Raw genomic sequence first — 19,464 nt, 5'->3', positions numbered from 1 at the left:
CTTGAGATGACGTGGTGAGGAATAGAAGCAGAAACCAAGGCTCCAGAATGGGGAAATCATTGCCAGGTATACATCTGACTGAAATTAATACCGAGAATATACTCAAAAACTAAATTCCCGTAAAAATCAGTGACCCAATGAAGAAATACACGAATGAACTTAACAGAGCTTGTTCCAAGGCAGAAGTCCAAAGGACCTACAACTACATAAAGAAATGCTCACCATCGCTCGTCAGAAAGAAAACAAAAATGAAAACCATACCAAGATTCCAAACCACTCCCATTGTAATGGCTATCAAGAATACAAACAACTAATGTTTTCAAGGATGTCTAAAAAAAAGGAACCCTCATATGCAGTTAGTGGGAATGCAAATTAGTACAACAACTGTGGAAAACAATATGGAGGCTTCTCGAAACTCAAAGTAGAATTGCTGTGTGATCCAGCATTATCATTCATAGGGATATACCTGAATGAATGCAAGCCAGGTAACAATACAGACACCTGCACATCCGTGTTTACTGCAGCATTACTCACAACAGCTAACATATGTAAACGGCCAAGATGCCTCACAACTGATACATGGATCCAAAACTGTGGCATTTACACACAATGGAATTTTATTCAGCCTTAAATAAGCATGAAATTTTGTTGTTTGCAGGTAAATGGATGGAACTAGAGAACATCACCTTAAGTTAAATTAGTCAGGTTGGGGAAACCAAAGGCCACATGTTTTTTCTCACACATGCACTAGAGACCTGACACACATACAAGCAGTAGTATGAACAACAGGTCTAAGGGGAGCTCATTTATGAGAGAGAGAGGGTAAAAGGAGGAGGTTAACCAGGTCAATATGGTTGTTGTACTTTCTGTAGAGGAATGCAGAATTTTAAAAACTTTTGAAACTACCATAAGAAGGAGAATAAAGTAGAAAAGCAAAAAATCGAGGGAATGACCCAATTTGTGTTATAACGTGTACATATATATATATGCATAGAGCTATATATGTATGAGCAAATGTCACAATGAAACATCCCGTATAGCTATCTCAATTAAACAAACAAAAACGTGCGGGTCACCAGTGGCTCACACCCGCAGTCCCTGTGACTCAGAAGGGAGAGATAAGGAAGATCTTGGTTCAAACACAGCTTGGGCAAATAGTTTGCAAGACCCTGTCTCAAAAACACCTATCACAAAAAAAGGGCTGGTGAACTGCCTCAAGGTAGAGTCCCTGAGTTCAAGCCCCAGTTCTGCCCCCCACACTAAAACAAAATAAACACAAAAAGGGATTTTTGGTAACAGAAATGGAAAATAGGTCCTGTATAGGGAGTTGTTACTTGTGGGAGGGGTGAGGATATAAGGAAAGGGTGTAGGATATGGTATAAATATTATATACTCATGTATGAAAATGGAAAAACGAGACGTGATGAAACTATTCCAGGAATACGGTGAGAGAGAATAAAGGAGAACGTGGAGGGATGAATTCAACTATGGCATAGTATAAGAACTTTGGCAAAAGTCACAATGTACTCCCACTACAGTAAGTTTGTTAAAACTCAGGAATGGAAAAAAAGTGTTTTTAATCATTGTGTTCATTTCACTGACCTTCACAGACAGAAGTTACACAACCAAACTTAATCGGCCAGTTTTCCCACAAACTAACACCCAAATGACTGACTATGCACGTTAGTTCTCATGACCTCATACCTCCTCACAAACATTATAGCACTGACATCACACTCACATCACCCAACAGCAGATGTGAGGAACAGAGCCCTGTGCTCCAAACACCTCTGAAAATAGCTGCACCAGCACAGGTAATCATTCAAACTCTCTGCATACATTTCCCTATCAAATAAGAAGGTTGGTCTAAATGACATATAAGGTCAGTTTGGCTTCTCCTATTCTACTAACATTTTCGGTCACTTTTGCTCAACTGGGCACTTCCCAAATGCCTGACCCACAGAAAATGAGTGAATTATGTTTTCTTGTTTACTACGCTAAAAGTTGGAGAAATTTGTTACACACATATAGGTAACTAACACATGGAAGATGACAGGCCCATCTGCTAACTACTGGTGGCATCCAAGAGGGCTCCATAAACTCAGGGGCTTACAATGAAAGCCCAGGGGCATCTTGACATCTGCCCTGCAATAAAGCATCTATGGCCTCTGCAAAAATCCTACCAGTGCATTTGCTGGGGTGCTGACAAAAAATGCTTCAATGATACCTACATGCTAAGGGACCCAGGGCTCATGAACTCGTCCTCAACTCAGTCACTGCTAGAAGCGGGGGTATGGGAGTTGTTTATCTCACAGAGAAAGATCTCTGATCAAACATGCTCCTTAACTCACCTGAGTTTGTGGAATCTGAAATTCCAGTTGAACAGAAACCATGTGGTAATTTCCTGATAATCTGTGTCACTGCATAACTTTCTTTTTATCTGTAAATTAGAAAAACAAGAATTTTAAATGGAATTTGATTCAGCCACAATAAAGAATGAGATTTTATCCTTTGCAGAGAAATGGATGGAAATGGAGATTATCTTAAGTGAAATTAGCCAGGTTCTGAAACCAAACACTGCATGTTTTCTCTCAGATGTAGAATACAGGCCCAATAAATATACAAAGAGTGCTATGAAAAACAACTCAATCTGACGGGGAGTCCCTAATGGGAGGGAGAACATTTAAAAGAACGAAGTTAAGAATGTGAATGTATTTTCTATACATCAAAAATGGAAGGGGAATAAAGTAAAAAGGACAACAGGAAGGGATGAAACAATTAGGATCATAAGACGTATGTACATGGAAATGTCACAGTGAAACTCCCTATAGACCTATCTTAAACAAAAAAATATCATTTTTTTTCAAAAGAAGAAAACAGACCCAGTCCCACCAAACACAAACATATAAACTAATAAAAAACACAACACAAGAAAGGAAACCTGGTCTTGTCTCGCGGTCAGTTACATTGGGAGCAGGGAGGATTATTAGTAAATGGTTGTGAGGGTGAATAGGATGGAAATATTGTGTACTCATGTATGAAAATGGAAACATGAGACCTGTGAAACTATTCCAGGAATAGGGAGGGAGATAATAAAGGAAAATGATGGAAGGGATGATTTTAACTATGACATAGTGTAAAAAACTTTTGTAAATGTAACAACATATACCCAGTACAACAGTACTCAATAAACAATATTTAAAAAAAGAAAAACCATACCACTCCAGCACACCTTCTGTGCGTTGAGTATTTTCAACAGAGGCTTGTGGAAAATATTTGCAAGAGCTGGCTTTGAACTGCGATCCTCCTGTTTCTACCTGCTGAGGTGAGAGAAATGCAGGTATACGTCACGGGCAAACAGCCCAAATTTCAGGTACATTACTATGGGTTTTTTATCACATACCGATCCATTCCTAAACAATATAGTGATTGGTGTTGGATGGTTTGGCTCTGTTTATTCTTTTCGGGGTTCACTGTACTTCTTTAATCTAAAGATTTATAGAACTTTGACAGGAGGTGTTGCTAAAAGGGTAGAGCAACTGCTTTGCAAGTGAAAAGCATTGAGTTTCAACGCCAGTATTACCAGTCCCAACAGTTCCACCAAAACCAAAAAAGTTTACGAAGATCTCTACTGAGGCATGGTATAACCCGATCCTAGGATGCTCAGGTCACCCGTGTGCTCAGGCCACGTGTGCCCCGTATATCGAGGACCCAAATAAAAGAGAAGTCTTCCACACGAGACAGTGGCACCTACCTCCAGCTTCTCCATGCTTGGCTGGCTGTGCTACCATAGCAAGAGGCCAGGCAGGAGCTGCCTCGGGAATGTGTATGTTGCAGTGGCTGGGATCCCACTGTGACATCACAACCAAGTCTGTCCTGATTGGTCAGACCACGTAAGCACTGCCTCTATGGCCCCTCTCCCTTCAGTCTCCAGCCATTTGTGTGGCAGTTTCCTGGCAAGAACTTGTGATCTGGGAATTGCTTTTCTCCTCCACGTTCCCTCCTCAGATCATTCAAGGTTCAACTGGCATGACATTTCTGACTTCTTCCAAACTACTCCCAATCTGGACCCCACACTTTGGAGGACAGGAAGGCTTTCACCTGGTGAGTACACAAACACCTCAAGCCCTTTGAAGGTAAATAAGCCAGGAAAACTCCCTGAACCTTGGATGAGGCAACTTCCTTCTCAGAACTACATCTCCCATCATCTGGGAGGGTATTCCCTTAACTGACCCAAAATATCACAGAGTGAGGGCCTGGGGCTGCCTTCCAGCCTACAGTGTTCCTAACTTGAACAAAACACGCAAAAGCACACACTGGCTGCCAAGAGCCTCAAGGTGACCACAAGAATTCACTTCCTAACGACACAGAAATTACTTCACTTTGATCTGAGAAGTACACAGGCACACACACGCTATAGCCAAGGAATGCTTAGGGTTCTCTAGTGACTGAAATGCTTACCACCTCTCGGAAGAATGGCAGATTTCAGGAACACCACAACCTATGGAATAAACATGAAACTCTCAGGAAGGACATCCAAATCTGCAATGGTTCTCTGAGGGACATCACAGTTCACCTTTCATTCATGGAACCCAAGACATAAAGTCAGTGCCACACAAGGCTGTTCCTCAAGTGACTTGGGGAAGGAACCTATATTCTACCAACCAGTGTTGGGAAACTAAACAACAAACATCCCACACACACTCACACACAGAGAATGAGTGACATACTAATATTTATCTTGTATGTGAATTTCTTACATTCTATGGAGTTAATTACAACTTTGTGCAAGACCAGAAGTCATAGAACATCACCCAGCCTGGTTCGTTCCATCTATTTCCTCCACGTTAATGATAGATTTTGATTCAAAGACACTTCTGCATGCCTAAGCAGCGGATACACTCAAAGAGTGTGAAACAATTGGTAATATGAGAATTTATGACAAATAGCAAAGAAATTAATACATGAACAAATGAGAAATATTAAGCACACAGACAAAGACAGACACATACACACAAGAAAGGCACACAGAAAGGTAGACACAGACACCCAGGAACCTGGCCTCTATTCAACGCAAGTCGAATGTTATCTGCAAAGGCTGAAATCCTGGCGTTACCCTACTGAGGCGACACTTTAAGCACTTTAGGAAGGATCAAACTTAGAAAAACCCAAGAAGTGACATCACTTCCAACATTGTCCTTGGAAGGAAGACATACTACCACCATTATGCCAAGGAACAACTAAAGGCTAATCGAGAGTCAGTGTCTGAAGCCATCACTTGAACTCAAATCACTTCTAGCAGGGTAACGAGGCACATACATATATGCATCGTGATAGCCTCACATACCCTGCACATATTCAAGGATCCCTGAATCTTTCCTCCTCAGTGAATTGATTACAGTTTACCTAGGGAGTAACAACACAGAGAAAAACCCAAAATTACTGCCTTCCGAAGGAGCATTCCTGACTGGCATTATTAGGAACACAGCATCCACGGACAATGATCCAGGAACTATTTTCAACCGCACATGCGGCCCCACACACAAACACACCCACACAATGAATGTGACCCATGAATATTAACTACTTTGTGTAAGTCAATTTCTGGGCTTTCATCAAAAAAAAGTACCTTTCAGCAGAACCCATACTTATGAACACCTGGAAACACCGGTGAATGAGGTGAATTCCTTCCAACCTTCACTGCCTGTGCTTTGATGTACTCTGCAGACCAGAGAAGAATTAATATCAGATCAACAGGTGTCTGTGCTGTGCCTCCATGGAACCTTTTCCTCCCTTGCCAGTCCACTAGAACTACACCTTGAGATGACGTGGTGAGGAATAGAAGCAGAAACCAAGGCTCCAGAATGGGGAAATCATTGCCAGGTATACATCTGACTGAAATTAATACCGAGAATATACTCAAAAACTAAATTCCCGTAAAAATCAGTGACCCAATGAAGAAATACACGAATGAACTTAACAGAGCTTGTTCCAAGGCAGAAGTCCAAAGGACCTACAACTACATAAAGAAATGCTCACCATCGCTCGTCAGAAAGAAAACAAAAATGAAAACCATACCAAGATTCCAAACCACTCCCATTGTAATGGCTATCAAGAATACAAACAACTAATGTTTTCAAGGATGTCTAAAAAAAAGGAACCCTCATATGCAGTTAGTGGGAATGCAAATTAGTACAACAACTGTGGAAAACAATATGGAGGCTTCTCGAAACTCAAAGTAGAATTGCTGTGTGATCCAGCATTATCATTCATAGGGATATACCTGAATGAATGCAAGCCAGGTAACAATACAGACACCTGCACATCCGTGTTTACTGCAGCATTACTCACAACAGCTAACATATGTAAACGGCCAAGATGCCTCACAACTGATACATGGATCCAAAACTGTGGCATTTACACACAATGGAATTTTATTCAGCCTTAAATAAGCATGAAATTTTGTTGTTTGCAGGTAAATGGATGGAACTAGAGAACATCACCTTAAGTTAAATTAGTCAGGTTGGGGAAACCAAAGGCCACATGTTTTTTCTCACACATGCACTAGAGACCTGACACACATACAAGCAGTAGTATGAACAACAGGTCTAAGGGGAGCTCATTTATGAGAGAGAGAGGGTAAAAGGAGGAGGTTAACCAGGTCAATATGGTTGTTGTACTTTCTGTAGAGGAATGCAGAATTTTAAAAAATTTGAAACTACCATAAGAAGGAGAATAAAGTAGAAAAGCAAAATATCGAGGGAATGACCCAATTTGTGTTATAACGTGTACATATATATATATGCATAGAGCTATATATGTATGAGCAAATGTCACAATGAAACATCCCGTATAGCTATCTCAATTAAACAAACAAAAACGTGCGGGTCACCAGTGGCTCACACCCGCAGTCCCTGTGACTCAGAAGGGAGAGATAAGGAAGATCTTGGTTCAAACACAGCTTGGGCAAATAGTTTGCAAGACCCTGTCTCAAAAACACCTATCACAAAAAAAGGGCTGGTGAACTGCCTCAAGGTAGAGTCCCTGAGTTCAAGCCCCAGTTCTGCCCCCCACACTAAAACAAAATAAACACAAAAAGGGATTTTTGGTAACAGAAATGGAAAATAGGTCCTGTATAGGGAGTTGTTACTTGTGGGAGGGGTGAGGATATAAGGAAAGGGTGTAGGATATGGTATAAATATTATATACTCATGTATGAAAATGGAAAAACGAGACGTGATGAAACTATTCCAGGAATACGGTGAGAGAGAATAAAGGAGAATGTGGAGGGATGAATTCAACTATGGCATATTATAAGAACTTTGGCAAAAGTCACAATGTACCCCCACTACAGTAAGTTTGTTAAAACTCAGGAATGGAAAAAAAGTGTTTTTAATCATTGTGTTCATTTCACTGACCTTCACAGACAGAAGTTACACAACCAAACTTAATCGGCCAGTTTTCCCACAAACTAACACCCAAATGACTGACTATGCATGTTACTTCTCATGACCTCATACCTCCTCACAAACGTTGTAGCACTGACATCACACTCACATCACCCAACAGCAGATGTGAGGAACAGAGCCCTGTGCTCCAAACACCTCTGAAAATAGCTGCACCAGCACAGGTAATCATTCAAACTCTCTGCATACATTTCCCTATCAAATAAGAAGGTTGGTCTAAATGACATATAAGGTCAGTTTGGCTTCTCCTATTCTACTAACATTTTCGGTCACTTTTGCTCAACTGGGCACTTCCCAAATGCCTGACCCACAGAAAATGAGTGAATTATGTTTTCTTGTTTACTATGCTAAAAGTTGGAGGAATTTGTTACACACATATAGGTAACTAACACATGGAAGATGACAGGCCCATCTGCTAACTACTGGTGGCATCCAAGAGGGCTCCATAAACTCAGGGGCTTACACTGAAAGCCCAGGGGCATCTTGACATCTGCCCTGCAATAAAGCATCTATGGCCTCTGCAAAAATCCTACCAGTGCATTTGCTGGGGTGCTGACAAAAAATGCTTCAATGATACATACATGCTAAGGGACCCAGGGCTCATGAACTCGTCCTCAACTCAGTCACTGCTAGAAGCGGGGGTATGGGAGTTGTTTATCTCACAGAGAAAGATCTCTGATCAAACATGCTCCTTAACTCACCTGAGTTTGTGGAATCTGAAATTCCAGTTGAACAGAAACCATGTGGTAATTTCCTGATAATCTGTGTCACTGCATAACTTTCTTTTTATCTGTAAATTAGAAAAACAAGAATTTTCAATGGAATTTGATTCAGCCACAATAAAGAATGAGATTTTATCCTTTGCAGAGAAATGGATGGAAATGGAGATTATCTTAAGTGAAATTAGCCAGGTTCTGAAACCAAACACTGCATGTTTTCTCTCAGATGTAGAATACAGGCCCAATAAATATACAAAGAGTGCTATGAAAAACAACTCAATCTGACGGGGAGTCCCTAATGGGAGGGAGAACATTTAAAAGAACGAAGTTAAGAATGTGAATGTATTTTCTATACATCAAAAATGGAAGGGGAATAAAGTAAAAAGGACAACAGGAAGGGATGAAACAATTAGGATCATAAGACGTATGTACATGGAAATGTCACAGTGAAACTCCCTATAGACGATCTTAAACAAAAAAATATCATTTTTTTTCAAAAGAAGAAAACAGACCCAGTCCCACCAAACACAAACATATAAACTAATAAAAAACACAACACAAGAAAGGAAACATGGTCTTGTCTCGCGGTCAGTTACATTGGGAGCAGGGAGGATTATTAGTAAATGGTTGTGAGGGTGAATAGGATGGAAATATTGTGTACTCATGTATGAAAATGGAAACATGAGACCTGTGAAACTATTCCAGGAATAGGGAGGGAGATAATAAAGGAAAATGATGGAAGGGATGATTTTAACTATGACATAGTGTAAAAAACTTTTGTAAATGTAACAACATATACCCAGTACAACAGTACTCAATAAACAATATTTAAAAAAAGAAAAACCATACCACTCCAGCACACCTTCTGTGCGTTGAGTATTTTCAACAGAGGCTTGTGGAAAATATTTGCAAGAGCTGGCTTTGAACTGCGATCCTCCTGTTTCTACCTGCTGAGGTGAGAGAAATGCAGGTATACGTCACGGGCAAACAGCCCAAATTTCAGGTACATTACTATGGGTTTTTTATCACATACCGATCCATTCCTAAACAATATAGTGATTGGTGTTGGATGGTTTGGCTCTGTTTATTCTTTTCGGGGTTCACTGTACTTCTTTAATCTAAAGATTTATAGAACTTTGACAGGAGGTGTTGCTAAAAGGGTAGAGCAACTGCTTTGCAAGTGAAAAGCATTGAGTTTCAACGCCAGTATTACCAGTCCCAACAGTTCCACCAAAACCAAAAAAGTTTACGAAGATCTCTACTGAGGCATGGTATCACCCGATCCTAGGATGCTCAGGTCACCCGTGTGCTCAGGCCACGTGTGCCCCGTATATCGAGGACCCAAATAAAAGAGAAGTCTTCCACACGAGACAGTGGCACCTACCTCCAGCTTCTCCATGCTTGGCTGGCTGTGCTACCATAGCAAGAGGCCAGGCAGGAGCTGCCTCGGGAATGTGTATGTTGCAGTGGCTGGGATCCCACTGTGACATCACAACCAAGTCTGTCCTGATTGGTCAGACCACGTAAGCACTGACTCTATGGCCCCTCTCCCTTCAGTCTCCAGCCATTTGTGTGGCAGTTTCCTGGCAAGAACTTGTGATCTGGGAATTGCTTTTCTCCTCCACGTTCCCTCCTCAGATCATTCAAGGTTCAACTGGCATGACATTTCTGACTTCTTCCAAACTACTCCCAATCTGGACCCCACACTTTGGAGGACAGGAAGGCTTTCACCTGGTGAGTACACAAACACCTCAAGCCCTTTGAAGGTAAATAAGCCAGGAAAACTCCCTGAACCTTGGATGAGGCAACTTCCTTCTCAGAACAACATCTCCCATCATCTGGGAGGGTATTCCCTTAACTGACCCAAAATATCACAGAGTGAGGGCCTGGGGCTGCCTTCCAGCCTACAGTGTTCCTAACTTGAACAAAACACGCAAAAGCACACACTGGCTGCCAAGAGCCTCAAGGTCACCACAAGAATTCACTTCCTAACGACACAGAAATTACTTCACTTTGATCTGAGAAGTACACAGGCACACACACGCTATAGCCAAGGAATGCTTAGGGTTCTCTAGTGACTGAAATGCTTACCACCTCTCGGAAGAATGGCAGATTTCAGGAACACCACAACCTATGGAATAAACATGAAACTCTCAGGAAGGACATTCAAATCTGCAATGGTTCTCTGAGGGACATCACAGTTCACCTTTCATTCATGGAACCCAAGACATAAAGTCAGTGCCACACAAGGCTTTTCCTCAAGTGACTTGGGGAAGGAACCTATATTCTACCAACCAGTGTTGGGAAACTAAACAACAAACATCCCACACACACTCACACACAGAGAATGAGTGACATACTAATATTTATCTTGTATGTGAATTTCTTACATTCTATGGAGTTAATTACAACTTTGTGCAAGACCAGAAGTCTAAGAACATCACCCAGCCTTGTTCGTTCCATCTATTTCCTCAATGTTAATGATAGATTTTGATTCAAAGACACTTCTGCATGCCTAAGCAGCGGATACACTCAAAGAGTGTGAAACAATTGGTAATATGAGAATTTATGACAAATAGCAAAGAAATTAATACATGAACAAATGAGAAATATTAAGCACACAGACAAAGACAGACACATACACACAAGAAAGGCACACAGAAAGGTAGACACAGACACCCAGGAGCCTGGCCTCTATACAACGCAAGTCGAATGTTATCTGCAAAGGCTGAAATCCTGGCGTTACCCTACTGAGGCGACACTTTAAGCACTTTAGGAAGGATCAAACTTAGAAAAACCCAAGAAGTGACATCACTTCCAACATTGTCCTTGGAAGGAAGACATACTACCACCATTATGCCAAGGAACAACTAAAGGCTAATCGAGAGTCAGTGTCTGAAGCCATCACTTGAACTCAAATCACTTCTAGCAGGGTAACGAGGCACATACATATATGCATCACGATAGCCTCACATACCCTGTACATATTCAAGGATCCCTGAATCTTTCCTCCTCAGTGAATTGATTACAGTTTACCTAGGGAGTAACAACACAGAGAAAAACCCAAAATTACTGCCTTCCGAAGGAGCATTCCTGACTGGCATTATTAGGAACACAGCATCCACGGACAATGATCCAGGAACTATTTTCAACCGCACATGCGGCCCCACACACAAACACACCCACACAATGAATGTGACCCATGAATATTAACTACTTTGTGTAAGTCAATTTCTGGGCTTTCATCAAAAAAAAGTACCTTTCAGCAGAACCCATACTTATGAACACCTGGAAACACCGGTGAATGAGGTGAATTCCTTCCAACCTTCACTGCCTGTGCTTTGATGTACTCTGCAGACCAGAGAAGAATTTATATCAGATCAACAGGTGTCTGTGCTGTGCCTCCATGGAACCTTTTCCTCCCTTGCCAGTCCACTAGAACCACACCTTGAGATGACGTGGTGAGGAATAGAAGCAGAAACCAAGGCTCCAGAATGGGGAAATCATTGCCAGGTATACATCTGACTGAAATTAATACCGAGAATATACTCAAAAACTAAATTCCCGTAAAAATCAGTGACCCAATGAAGAAATACACAAATGAACTTAACAGAGCTTGTTCCAAGGCAGAAGTCCAAAGGACCTACAACTACATAAAGAAATGCTCACCATCGCTCGTCAGAAAGAAAACAAAAATGAAAACCATACCAAGATTCCAAACCACTCCCATTGTAATGGCTATCAAGAATACAAACAACTAATGTTTTCAAGGATGTCTAAAAAAAAGGAACCCTCATATGCAGTTAGTGGGAATGCAAATTAGTACAACAACTGTGGAAAACAATATGGAGGCTTCTCGAAACTCAAAGTAGAATTGCTGTGTGATCCAGCATTATCATTCATAGGGATATACCTGAATGAATGCAAGCCAGGTAACAATACAGACACCTGCACATCCGTGTTTACTGCAGCATTACTCACAACAGCTAACATATGTAAACAGCCAAGATGCCTCACAACTGATACATGGATCCAAAACTGTGGCATTTACACACAATGGAATTTTATTCAGCCTTAAATAAGCATGAAATTTTGTTGCTTGCAGGTAAATGGATGGAACTAGAGAACATCACCTTAAGTTAAATTAGTCAGGTTGGGGAAACCAAAGGCCACATGTTTTTTCTCACACATGCACTAGAGACCTGACACACATACAAGCAGTAGTATGAACAACAGGTCTAAGGGGAGCTCATTTATGAGAGAGAGAGGGTAAAAGGAGGAGGTTAACCAGGTCAATATGGTTGTTGTACTTTCTGTAGAGGAATGCAGAATTTTAAAAAATTTGAAACTACCATAAGAAGGAGAATAAAGTAGAAAAGCAAAAAATCGAGGGAATGACCCAATTTGTGTTATAACGTGTACATATATATATATGCATAGAGCTATATATGTATGAGCAAATGTCACAATGAAACATCCCGTATAGCTATCTCAATTAAACAAACAAAAACGTGCGGGTCACCAGTGGCTCACACCCGCAGTCCCTGTGACTCAGAAGGGAGAGATAAGGAAGATCTTGGTTCAAACACAGCTTGGGCAAATAGTTTGCAAGACCCTGTCTCAAAAACACCTATCACAAAAAAAGGGCTGGTGAACTGCCTCAAGGTAGAGTCCCTGAGTTCAAGCCCCAGTTCTGCCCCCCACACTAAAACAAAATAAACACAAAAAGGGATTTTTGGTAACAGAAATGGAAAATAGGTCCTGTATAGGGAGTTGTTACTTGTGGGAGGGGTGAGGATATAAGGAAAGGGTGTAGGATATGGTATAAATATTATATACTCATGTATGAAAATGGAAAAACGAGACGTGATGAAACTATTCCAGGAATACGGTGAGAGAGAATAAAGGAGAATGTGGAGGGATGAATTCAACTATGGCATATTATAAGAACTTTGGCAAAAGTCACAATGTACCCCCACTACAGTAAGTTTGTTAAAACTCAGGAATGGAAAAAAAGTGTTTTTAATCATTGTGTTCATTTCACTGACCTTCACAGACAGAAGTTACACAACCAAACTTAATCGGCCAGTTTTCCCACAAACTAACACCCAAATGACTGACTATGCATGTTACTTCTCATGACCTCATACCTCCTCACAAACGTTGTAGCACTGACATCACACTCACATCACCCAACAGCAGATGTGAGGAACAGAGCCCTGTGCTCCAAACACCTCTGAAAATAGCTGCACCAGCACAGGTAATCATTCAAACTCTCTGCATACATTTCCCTATCAAATAAGAAGGTTGGTCTAAATGACATATAAGGTCAGTTTGGCTTCTCCTATTCTACTAACATTTTCGGTCACTTTTGCTCAACTGGGCACTTCCCAAATGCCTGAGCCACAGAAAATGAGTGAATTATGTTTTCTTGTTTACTATGCTAAAAGTTGGAGGAATTTGTTACACACATATAGGTAACTAACACATGGAAGATGACAGGCCCATCTGCTAACTACTGGTGGCATCCAAGAGGGCTCCATAAACTCAGGGGCTTACACTGAAAGCCCAGGGGCATCTTGACATCTGCCCTGCAATAAAGCATCTATGGCCTCTGCAAAAATCCTACCAGTGCATTTGCTGGGGTGCTGACAAAAAAGGCTTCAATGATACATACATGCTAAGGGACCCAGGGCTCATGAACTCGTCCTCAACTCAGTCACTGCTAGAAGCGGGGGTATGGGAGTTGTTTATCTCACAGAGAAAGATCTCTGATCAAACATGCTCCTTAACTCACCTGAGTTTGTGGAATCTGAAATTCCAGTTGAACAGAAACCATGTGGTAATTTCCTGATAATCTGTGTCACTGCATAACTTTCTTTTTATCTGTAAATTAGAAAAACAAGAATTTTCAATGGAATTTGATTCAGCCACAATAAAGAATGAGATTTTATCCTTTGCAGAGAAATGGATGGAAATGGAGATTATCTTAAGTGAAATTAGCCAGGTTCTGAAACCAAACACTGCATGTTTTCTCTCAGATGTAGAATACAGGCCCAATAAATATACAAAGAGTGCTATGAAAAACAACTCAATCTGACGGGGAGTCCCTAATGGGAGGGAGAACATTTAAAAGAACGAAGTTAAGAATGTGAATGTATTTTCTATCCATCAAAAATGGAAGGGGAATAAAGTAAAAAGGACAACAGGAAGGGATGAAACAATTAGGATCATAAGACGTATGTACATGGAAATGTCACAGTGAAACTCCCTATAGACCTATCTTAAACAAAAAAATATCATTTTTTTTCAAAAGAAGAAAACAGACCCAGTCCCACCAAACACAAACATATAAACTAATAAAAAACACAACACAAGAAAGGAAACCTGGTCTTGTCTCGCGGTTACTTACATTGGGAGCAGGGAGGATTATTAGTAAATGGTTGTGAGGGTGAATAGGATGGAAATATTGTGTACTCATGTATGAAAATGCAAACATGAGACCTGTGAAACTATTCCAGGAATAGGGAGGGAGATAATAAAGGAAAATGATGGAAGGGATGATTTTAACTATGACATAGTGTAAAAAACTTTTGTAAATGTAACAACATATACCCAGTACAACAGTACTCAATAAACAATATTTCAAAAAAGAAAAACCATACCACTCCAGCACACCTTCTGTGCGTTGAGTATTTTCAACAGAGGCTTGTGGAAAATATTTCAAAGAGCTGGCTTTGAACTGCGATCCTCCTGTTTCTACCTGCTGAGGTGAGAGAAATGCAGGTATACGTCACGGGCAAACAGCCCAAATTTCAGGTACATTACTATGGGTTTTTTATCACATACCGATCCATTCCTAAACAATATAGTGATTGGTGTTGGATGGTTTGGCTCTGTTTATTCTTTTCGGGGTTCACTGTACTTCTTTAATCTAAAGATTTATAGAACTTTGACAGGAGGTGTTGCTAAAAGGGTAGAGCAACTGCTTTGCAAGTGAAAAGCATTGAGTTTCAACGCCAGTATTACCAGTCCCAACAGTTCCACCAAAACCAAAAAAGTTTACGAAGATCTCTACTGAGGAATGGTATCACCCGATCCTAGGATGCTCAGGTCACCCGTGTGCTCAGGCCACGTGTGCCCCGTATATCGAGGACCCAAATAAAAGAGAAGTCTTCCACACGAGACAGTGGCACCTACCTCCAGCTTCTCCATGCTTGGCTGGCTGCGCTACCATAGCAAGAGGCCAGGCAGGAGCTGCCTCGGGAATGTGTATGTTGCAGTGGCTGGGATCCCACTGTGACATCACAACCAAGTCTGTCCTGATTGGTCAGACCACGTAAGCACTGCCTCTATGGCCCCTCTCCCTTCAGTCTCCAGCCATTTGTGTGGCAGTTTCCTGGCAAGAACTTGTGATCTGGGAATTGCTTTTCTCCTCCACGTTCCCTCCTCAGATCATTCAAGGTTCAAGTGGCATGACATTTCTGACTTCTTCCATACTACTCCCAATCTGGACCCCACACTTTGGAGGACAGGAAGGCTTTCACCTGGTGAGTACACAAACACCTCAAGCCCTTTGAAGGTAAATAAGCCAGGAAAACTCCCTGAACCTTGGATGAGGCAACTTCCTTCTCAGAACTACATCTCCCATCATCTGGGAGGGTATTCCCTTAACTGACCCAAAATATCACAGAGTGAGGGCCTGGGGCTGTCTTCCAGCCTACAGTGTTCCTAACTTGAACAAAACACGCAAAAGCACACACTGGCTGCCAAGAGCCTCAAGGTCACCACAAGAATTCACTTCCTAACGACACAGAAATTACTTCACTTTGATCTGAGAAGTACACAGGCACACACACGCTATAGCCAAGGAATGCTTAGGGTTCTCTAGTGACTGAAATGCTTACCACCTCTCGGAAGAATGGCAGATTTCAGGAACACCACAACCTATGGAATAAACATGAAACTCTCAGGAAGGACATCCAAATCTGCAATGGTTCTCTGAGGGACATCACAGTTCACCTTTCATTCATGGAACCGAAGACATAAAGTCAGTGCCACACAAGGCTGTTCCTCAAGTGACTTGGGGAAGGAACCTATATTCTACCAACCAGTGTTGGGAAACTAAACAACAAACATCCCACACACACTCACACACAGAGAATGAGTGACATACTAATATTTATCTTGTATGTGAATTTCTTACATTCTATGGAGTTAATTACAACTTTGTGCAAGACCAGAAGTCATAGAAAATCACCCAGCCTTGTTCGTTCCATCTATTTCCTCCACGTTAATGATAGATTTTGATTCAAAGACACTTCTGCATGCCTAAGCAGCGGATACACTCAAAGAGTGTGAAACAATTGGTAATATGAGAATTTATGACAAATAGCAAAGAAATTCACACATGAACAAATGAGAAATATTAAGCACACAGACAAAGACAGACACATACACACAAGAAAGGCACACAGAAAGGTAGACACAGACACCCAGGAACCTGGCCTCTATTCAACGCAAGTCGAATGTTATCTGCAAAGGCTGAAATCCTGGCGTTACCCTACTGAGGCGACACTTTAAGCACTTTAGGAAGGATCAAACTTAGAAAAACCCAAGAAGTGACATCACTTCCAACATTGTCCTTGGAAGGAAGACATACTACCACCATTATGCCAAGGAACAACTAAAGGCTAATCGAGAGTCAGTGTCTGAAGCCATCACTTGAACTCAAATCACTTCTAGCAGGGTAACGAGGCACATACATATATGCATCGTGATAGCCTCACATACCCTGCACATATTCAAGGATCCCTGAATCTTTCCTCCTCAGTGAATTGATTACAGTTTACCTAGGGAGTAATAACACAGAGAAAAACCCAAAATTACTGCCTTCCGAAGGAGCATTCCTGACTGGCATTATTAGGAACACAGCATCCACGGACAATGATCCAGGAACTATTTTCAACCGCACATGCGGCCCCACACACAAACACACCCATACAATGAATGTGACCCATGAATATTAACTACTTTGTGGAAGTCAATTTCTGGGCTTTCATCAAAAAAAAAGTACCTTTCAGCAGAACCCATACTTATGAACACCTGGAAACACCGGTGAATGAGGTGAATTCCTTCCAACCTTCACTGCCTGTGCTTTGATGTACTCTGCAGACCAGAGAAGAATTTATATCAGATCAACAGGTGTCTGTGCTGTGCCTCCATGGAACCTTTTCCTCCCTTGCCAGTCCACTAGAACCACACCTTGAGATGACGTGGTGAGGAATAGAAGCAGAAACCAAGGCTCCAGAATGGGGAAATCATTGCCAGGTATACATCTGACTGAAATTAATACCGAGAATATACTCAAAAACTAAATTCCCGTAAAAATCAGTGACCCAATGAAGAAATACACGAATGAACTTAACAGAGCTTGTTCCAAGGCAGAAGTCCAAAGGACCTACAACTACATAAAGAAATGCTCACCATCGCTCGTCAGAAAGAAAACAAAAATGAAAACCATACCAAGATTCCAAACCACTCCCATTGTAATGGCTATCAAGAATACAAACAACTAATGTTTTCAAGGATGTCTAAAAAAAAGGAACCCTCATATGCAGTTAGTGGGAATGCAAATTAGTACAACAACTGTGGAAAACAATATGGAGGCTTCTCGAAACTCAAAGTAGAATTGCTGTGTGATCCAGCATTATCATTCATAGGGATATACCTGAATGAATGCAAGCCAGGTAACAATACAGACACCTGCACATCCGTGTTTACTGCAGCATTACTCACAACAGCTAACATATGTAAACGGCCAAGATGCCTCACAACTGATACATGGATCCAAAACTGTGGCATTTACACACAATGGAATTTTATTCAGCCTTAAATAAGCATGAAATTTTGTTGTTTGCAGGTAAATGGATGGAACTAGAGAACATCACCTTAAGTTAAATTAGTCAGGTTGGGGAAACCAAAGGCCACATGTTTTTTCTCACACATGCACTAGAGACCTGACACACATACAAGCAGTAGTATGAACAACAGGTCTAAGGGGAGCTCATTTATGAGAGAGAGAGGGTAAAAGGAGGAGGTTAACCAGGTCAATATGGTTGTTGTACTTTCTGTAGAGGAATGCAGAATTTTAAAAACTTTTGAAACTACCATAAGAAGGAGAATAAAGTAGAAAAGCAAAAAATCGAGGGAATGACCCAATTTGTGTTATAACGTGTACATATATATATATGCATAGAGCTATATATGTATGAGCAAATGTCACAATGAAACATCCCGTATAGCTATCTCAATTAAACAAACAAAAACGTGCGGGTCACCAGTGGCTCACACCCGCAGTCCCTGTGACTCAGAAGGGAGAGATAAGGAAGATCTTGGTTCAAACACAGCTTGGGCAAATAGTTTGCAAGACCCTGTCTCAAAAACACCTATCACAAAAAAAGGGCTGGTGAACTGCCTCAAGGTAGAGTCCCTGAGTTCAAGCCCCAGTTCTGCCCCCCACACTAAAACAAAATAAACACAAAAAGGGATTTTTGGTAACAGAAATGGAAAATAGGTCCTGTATAGGGAGTTGTTACTTGTGGGAGGGGTGAGGATATAAGGAAAGGGTGTAGGATATGGTATAAATATTATATACTCATGTATGAAAATGGAAAAACGAGACGTGATGAAACTATTCCAGGAATACGGTGAGAGAGAATAAAGGAGAACGTGGAGGGATGAATTCAACTATGGCATATTATAAGAACTTTGGCAAAAGTCACAATGTACCCCCACTACAGTAAGTTTGTTAAAACTCAGGAATGGAAAAAAAGTGTTTTTAATCATTGTGTTCATTTCACTGACCTTCACAGACAGAAGTTACACAACCAAACTTAATCGGCCAGTTTTCCCACAAACTAACACCCAAATGACTGACTATGCATGTTAGTTCTCATGACCTCATACCTCCTCACAAACATTACAGCACTGACATCACACTCACATCACCCAACAGCAGATGTGAGGAACAGAGCCCTGTGCTCCAAACACCTCTGAAAATAGCTGCACCAGCACAGGTAATCATTCAAACTCTCTGCATACATTTCCCTATCAAATAAGAAGGTTGGTCTAAATGACATATAAGGTCAGTTTGGCTTCTCCTATTCTACTAACATTTTCGGTCACTTTTGCTCAACTGGGCACTTCCCAAATGCCTGAGCCACAGAAAATGAGTGAATTATGTTTTCTTGTTTACTATGCTAAAAGTTGGAGGAATT

Source organism: Castor canadensis, chromosome 14 (genome assembly GCF_047511655.1).
Source record: "Castor canadensis chromosome 14, mCasCan1.hap1v2, whole genome shotgun sequence".
Lineage (NCBI taxonomy): Eukaryota > Metazoa > Chordata > Mammalia > Rodentia > Castoridae > Castor > Castor canadensis.
Note: the sequence above shows the minus strand (reverse complement) of the source record.